General features: G+C 41.0%; 1 pseudogene; it reads left to right on the plus strand.

Annotated features, from left to right (window-relative positions):
- Nucleotides 1–1,199: 1,199 nt before the first annotated feature.
- LOC123950423 lies at nucleotides 1,200–5,485 on the plus strand (annotated as a pseudogene).
- Nucleotides 5,486–7,282: the final 1,797 nt, after the last annotated feature.

A 7,282-nucleotide genomic window follows, 5' to 3' on the forward strand; every position in this document is an offset into this window, starting at 1 on the left:
CTAGAGTATTATAAACTATATATAATGTATAAATATATATAATGTAGAAAAGAGATGAAGAATGGTAACATTTGTATTAGTCAACCAAAAATTTAGAAGTTACATATTTTAACTTATTTCTATACTTCTACCACAATTAGTATTTTTCTAAGTTTCTTTACTAAACATTTAATTATTAATATAAATCCATTTATCCTATGGTTCTGTAATTGGCAAGTTATTATAAAAGATGTTTATAGGCACGTTATTATAAAAGATGTTTAGGAACATATTTCCTAACTTATCCTTTTAATGACATTACCTTAACAGAGAGGCCTTTGTGTCAATGCTACTCATTATCTGCTCTAAGGAAATCTAGTTCTCTCATTTGTCAACTTCAGCTGGGAAAACCCACTGGGCCAAAATCATTAAACCAACAAATAATTCTGCTACCAGTTCCCCAAGAGCTGTGATTGGCCCTATCTGTACAGTATCAGAGAAATACCACAGGAAGACTTAAAGATTAAATTGTTTAGTATTAAACTTGCTGACAAACTATCCTGGCTGATTCCTGCCATTATTTTTTCCTGCATAAATCCAGTTTTAACAACCTCTGACATTTCAAGAAGAGTATTTCTCCTATAGATTTTGATTATATTGAGTACAGCATTCAACATATTCATCATGATAGATTGAGCAACCGCCCTGCTTATCTTTAGAATATGCTGAGCACTGATGCTTTAGATTCCAAACTCAACTCCAAATGTCTCTGCAAGTTAAAATAGTCTTCTACGATACTTTGAGATGTTAATTAAGCACAACAATTAAATAGATTCTCCACAAGATTGGGGGGGGTCCATTTAAAAACAATTAGTATCACCTTCTTTCTTTTTTTAGTATCACCTTAATCATTCAATAAACATAGGTAATCTTTGTCTTGAGACCAAATGGTGGAAGAAACTTCCCCACTTCAAATGTACTGGCTCCACTCAACAGGAGTTGAACTGCCTGTGTATCATTTGTATTGTAGGCCACAAAGTTATTATTTTAATAACAACAATAATAAAATAATAACAAAATAATACAATACAAAATAATACAAAAATAACAAAATAATAACAAAAATAGTTATTATTTTAACAAAATCTGCAGTGGAATCTCACTATTTGCTACTTGCTAATAAAAAAGATAATTTAAAACACTGTCCAAAGGGACTTACCATGAACAATCAGAATGTCACAATGTGGAAGTCCTATAAAATGATCAAAATTTCAGCATTTGCTCATTCTGAAGTATAGCCCAGGTATGAGATGAATGATCCTATTTTTGCTTCAAGGGACTCCCCATCTACTGTGTAACTTCTATAAGGAAAAAAGTCATTAGGGTCTCCCTTAGAGAGCTAGATGAAATTATTTTCTAAAACCAGCCAACTTAGTTTTTCATCCTGTTTATGTGCATCTACATGAAATTCTGCCTCAGTGCTCCCCCACTTTGTTCTACCAAACATTCAGAGCTCCAAATTTTCATGCTTACCAGACTTCCAATCACTTTCCTTCTCCTTCCTTTTCTATCCAAAGAATCTGGCTCATTTCATACAAAAATATATAAGGAAGGTTGGGTCTAGTTTGCTAGTGTGACTCACTTCACAAAAGTATGAGGAATCCTGACGGATTTATGAAGATATAAAAAGAATCTTCATCAGCGAGTCCTGCTCTTGCACCCAGACTATGACAGAGCTTCCTACACCCCAGGAAGAGAGCCCATCTGGTTCCATTCTCCCTGATTCCTTAATGTCATTCTCCTGACAATTCCTTTTTAAATATTCTTTTAAGTCTAATGGTTTGAACTTCAGCAAGCCTCAAAATCACCTGGAGATCTTGTTAAAATACAGCTTATCAGGCTTCTCCCCCAGAATTTGGGATTCACTGGGGTGGGGTAGGCCTGAGGATCTGTAGAGGCAACAAGTTCCCAGGTGATGCTGATGCTGCCAGTCCAAGGACCACACTTTGAGATCCACGGTTTTAGGTGAAGCTTCTCAAACCTGACTGCACATTAAAACTATCTGTGGACATTTTCCCCCTTTACTGTATTTATTTTTATTTATATAGTTTTTGTTTCAAGTCTTTGTTTAAATTCCAGTTAGTTAACATACAGTGTAATATTAGTTTCAGTAGAGTTTAGTGATTCATCACTTACAGATAACACCCAGTGCCCATCACAAGTGCCCTCCTTAATACCCATCAGTCATTTAACCCACCCCGCCCCCACCTCCCCTCCAGAAACTCTACTTGTTCTCTATAGTTAAGAGCCTCTTTCATGGTTTGCCTCTCTCCACCACCCTTGCCCTCTCCCTGGATGTATGAGAAATCACATGTGACCAGGGTCCTCCCATGACACAGGAAATCAGAATTTCTTAGGCGTGGGCCCTAGGTGCTGTTTTTTTTGTTTGTTTGTTTGTCTCACTCTTTTTTTTTTTCTTTTAGCAGCTCCCAGGGGATTCTAATATGTGACCAGGGTGAGAATTGCTGCAATAGGAGGAGCTGGTGCTAAAAAGAGATACAGTTTTGGGAGAGATTGTTAAAAAATGCCTTGACGCAAAACCTTCTCCAGAGATTTTGCCTTTTAAGTAAAGAATGCATCCCTTAATATTTTAGGAAGATTAAAAATATTTCAAAAGCCATTATACATTAGTTTATGTCTCTTATCCCTGGAACTTATTGGTATTCAATAAACAATAAAGAATTATAGTAGCCATAATAACAAATCTTTCATTTCTGGTTGCTGCAATTAAGTGACTAGAAATTTAATTATGCAATTTCTTACGGCAAGATAAATGTACCATTTTCTATGAGAGAATAAAATTTGCAAGATATGAGCATACCAAAGACTTAATAAATGGCATGGAAAACTTAACTATTAAGAGAATAATTATCAGGAGACCTCAACTGAGTAAAATCAGAGCCTCTCAGTGGATTTGAGCTATGAATAAATATGCGCTTGGGTATAAGTCTCAATTCCTGCTAATAGACAATGGGATCTTACATATTTTTTCTAAGATACCTGATTTTAAATATAGACCCTGTCTGAAATTTTAATACTCTGATTGTGAAAGTTAGAAGCAATGTACTGAATTCTCAATCCACAAGACCATGCAGATTCTACGGGAAAAATTCAGGTTATTGTGACCTGTTTGCTTGCAGGTGAGGTTTGTTTTCCAGCACAGCACTGGGCATGTAATAGATGCTCCAGAAACATTTGCCAAATTTAACTGAATATTGTTGCCCTATTGCAGAGGAAATAAATGTACTTTTAAGGAATTTTCCTGTTTAATTTTTATTTTTTTAAAGATGTATTTATTTATTTGACAGAGAAAGATCACAAGGAGTCAGAGAGGCAGGCAGAGAGAGAGGGGGAAGCAGGCTTCCTGCTGAACAGAGAGCCTGATGCTGAGCTCAATCCCAGGACCCTGGGATCATGGCCTGAGCTGAAGGCAGAGGCTTAACCTACTGAGCCACCCTGGTGCCCCTTTAATTTTTATTTATAACAATGTAATAGATGCACGTAGTTTAAAAAGTTATGGCTTTTAATAAAAATGATCAGTCATTTGTTCCATCCTCCCTCAACCCCCAAATTCTGCCCCCAGACACAACCATTTTCTGGTCTGCCAACCATTTCTTCTGAAGTTTCTATCCATATTTGCACATCAAAGTCCCTACAAAAGCATTTCTTGATAGAAAACGAATAATATATTTTGATTAAAAATTTTTTAAGCGGAGTTTGATAGAAACTCATTGGGCAGGTGGCAATTGTCCAAATGAATTCAGTCAAATGAGTTCCTTAAGGGCTTTTGTCCTTGGGTTGCACAAGGTCAGTTGCAGAGAAGTTAGTCATGGGGTGGTTTAGAAGTTAATAGGGTCTGGGGAGGGATTGGTGGAGTTTTGTGAACTCACATTTTTCTGGGGTTATTGGTTTGGTACCTAAGGCAAGACTATTTGTTGAAACAGTGTGTGATATATGCTTCCAGAGCACGTGAGTCCCTAAGAGCTGCTATTTAAGGAACTCTCGAAGATACTGACATTGAAAGTGCAAAGGATAACATATTAGAAACTGTTTTAAATTTATGAATTAGCCAAGACACAGAAAAGATGCTTGTTTCCTACTGTAAGTTCTACAACACTAAGGCAAGCACTGTTCAAAGTACTCTTGATAACAAAAATGTTCAACTCAATGTTTCTAATGTTTTAAATTATAATGGGCTATATAGATACTAATGTTACTATTATTTCATTTCCCCTTATGTTTATAAATAACAGTAAGAGTTTTAATGTTTTGACAAAAGTTTTAAAGGTCATGGAACAATCATAATTTTCCCACCAGCTTTAAGATTGCTTTGCAGAGTGTAGCACCTACAGGGAAAGCCAGAGGGAAATGGATGTTGAGAGAATGAGAAGGAAGGGGGAAAAAAGGCATCCATGGATTACAGTACCTACAGCCAAGCTGCAGCCCAGCCGGCTACAGTGCATACACTGCCAGGCCACTCAAGGATAGGCACAGAATCCCCTGGTAAGCAGGCAGCAAAGTTATGGAATCTGTGGACAGCCCACTGATGTCAACTATACCCAGGCACAGTCCACAGCAACCTACAGACAGACCACCTTGCAACTTTTTATGGACCTACTCCCGCTGGTTATACTACTCCAAGGTATATAGTCAGTCTGTCCAGGGGCACAGAACTGGAGCTTATGATACCATCACTGCTGTGATCACTACCACCCAGGCATCCTATGCAGCTCAGTCTGCATATGGCCCTCAGCCTTCTTACCCAGCCTATGGGCAGCAGCCGGCAGCCACTGCACCTGCAAAACCACAGGATGGTAACGAACCTGCTGAGACTAGTCAACCTCAAACTAGCACAGGGGTTTACAACAAGTCCCACTTAGGATATGGACAGAGTAACTACAGTTGTCCCCAGGTACCTGGGAGCGACGCATGCAGCCAGTCACGGCACTACCGTCTTATCCTCCTACCAGCTATTCCTCTACATAGCTGGCTCACTACTTATGATCAGAACAGTTACTCTCAGTGAACACCAATGGGCAGCCGAGCACAATGGACAACAGAGTTCCTATGGCAACAAAGCAGCCATGGGCAGCAGCTGCCCACTAGCTACTGCCCCTCGGCCCTCTCCCCCACCACCAAAACTGAATCTTACATCTAGGTTCCAAGTCAATATAGACAGTAGAGCAGCAATTACGGGTATCAGAGTTCATTCTGACAGGACTACCCCAGTAGCATGGTGTTTATGGTCAGGAGTCTGGAGGATTTTCCGGATCAGGAGAGAACCAGAGCATGAGTTGCCCTGATAATAGGGCAAGGGAAGAGAATTTTATTGGTGGAGGCATGAGCAGAGGTGGGCGGGGTGGAGGATGCAGTGGAATAGCCACTGGAGAGTGAGGTGGCTTCAATAAGCCTGGTGGACCCATGGCTGAAGGACCAGATCTTGATCTAGGCCTACTTGCAGGTCCACATGAAGACTCTGACAACAGTGCAATTTATGTGCAAGGCTTATATGACAATGTGACTAGAGAATCTGGCAGACTTCTTTAAGCAGCATGGAGTTGTTAAGAATAACAAGAGAACCAGACAATCCATGATCCCTATCTACTTGCACAAGGAAACAGGAAAGCCCAAAGGTGATGCTACAGTGTCCTGTGAAGACCCACCAACAACCAAAGCTGCCATGGAGTGGTTTGATGAGAAAGACTTTAAAAGGAGCAAATTTAAGATTTCTCTTCTTTGGAAGAGGAATGGCATGTGGGGCGGTATGCCTCCCTGTGAGGGCAGAGGGATGCCACTGTCACTTTGTGGAGGTCCAGGGGCCCCAGGAGGTTCTGAAGGCCCCATAGTCACATGGAGGCTGTGGAGGAGACAGAAGTGGCTTTCCTTCAAGGGGGCCCTAGGGTTCCTGAGAAAACCCATCTGGAGGAGGAAGAAATGTCTAGCTGGAGACTGGCAGTGCCCCAGTCCTGGGTGTGGAAACTGAAACTTTGCCTGGAGAGCACAAAGCAACAGTATAAGGTCCTGAAGCCTAAAGGCTTCCTTCCACCACCCTTTCCACACCCCCCTGGGGGTGGTGGTGTCACTGTGACAGAGGTGACCCTGGTGGCACGCTGGGAAGAAGAGGTGTCCTTATGGACCACGGTGGTCCTGGTGGAGTGTTCAGAGGTGGCTGTGGTGGAGACAGAGGTGGCTCCTGTGGTGGCTGGGGCATGGACTGAAGTGGCTTTGGTGGAGGAGGGTAAGGTGGCCCTAGTGGGCCCCCTGGACCTTTGATGGAACAGTTGGGAGAGAGAAGAGGTGGGCATGGAAGACCTGGAAGAATGGATAAACGCGAGCACCATCAGGAAGATGCAGAGACACGCAGAGCTGCGTTGACTGCCAGATTTTTTTTTTTTTAATTTTTATTTATTTATTTGTCAGAGAGAGAGAGAGCGAGGACAGGCAGACAGAGTGACACGCAGAGACAGAGAGAGAAGCAGGCTCCCTGCCTGCCGAGCACGGAGCCTGATGTGGGACTCGATCCCAGGACGCTGGGATCATGACCTGAGCCGAAGGCAGCCGCTTAACCAACTGAGCCACCCAGGCGTCCCCAGATTTATTTTTTTTAAACCAGAAAATGTTTAAAATTTATAATTCCATATTTATAATGTTATTATGATTACTCCTTATCTGTACTTTAGTATTTTTAACCATTTGTGAAGAAACATTAAAAGAAGTTAAATGGGGGGAAAAAAAGATTGCTTTTCAGTTTCAGCTTGCGTGGCCATCTTTATGGTGCCACACTATTGAGCAAAGGATAGCCTGTAAATGAAATGGAGAACTGCGTTTCCTCTCTTTTCCCTACACCTGCCTGCCCTCTGCTGGAGGTGCCAAAAATTAGTGACTTCCAAAGACTCAAACTACACTGTCCAGGTGGTTTTCAACCTTTTATTCTTCCCTGCCCTACCGTTCACTGCCAGCCTTGAGGGGATGCAAAGCATTCCCATCAGAAGCAAGGACGTTCCAACTCTTGGCAGGATTAGTTGTTATATCCAAATTGTGGAGAAGACTGGTGCCATTAAGCAATCACAATCATATAACCTAATTCTCTTAGTTTAATCCTGGGCATGGAGTGTAATCTTCTGATAAAGCTTACTGTTGGAAGAGAGGTCAAAAGTTATTTTGTTCAACTATTTTTACTTTTACTTCTATTGCATAACTAAAATTTTTTCCTTCATTCTGAAAGTAAGCTCAGAGATAATCA

This window comes from Meles meles, chromosome 9, assembly GCF_922984935.1.
Source record: "Meles meles chromosome 9, mMelMel3.1 paternal haplotype, whole genome shotgun sequence".
Lineage (NCBI taxonomy): Eukaryota > Metazoa > Chordata > Mammalia > Carnivora > Mustelidae > Meles > Meles meles.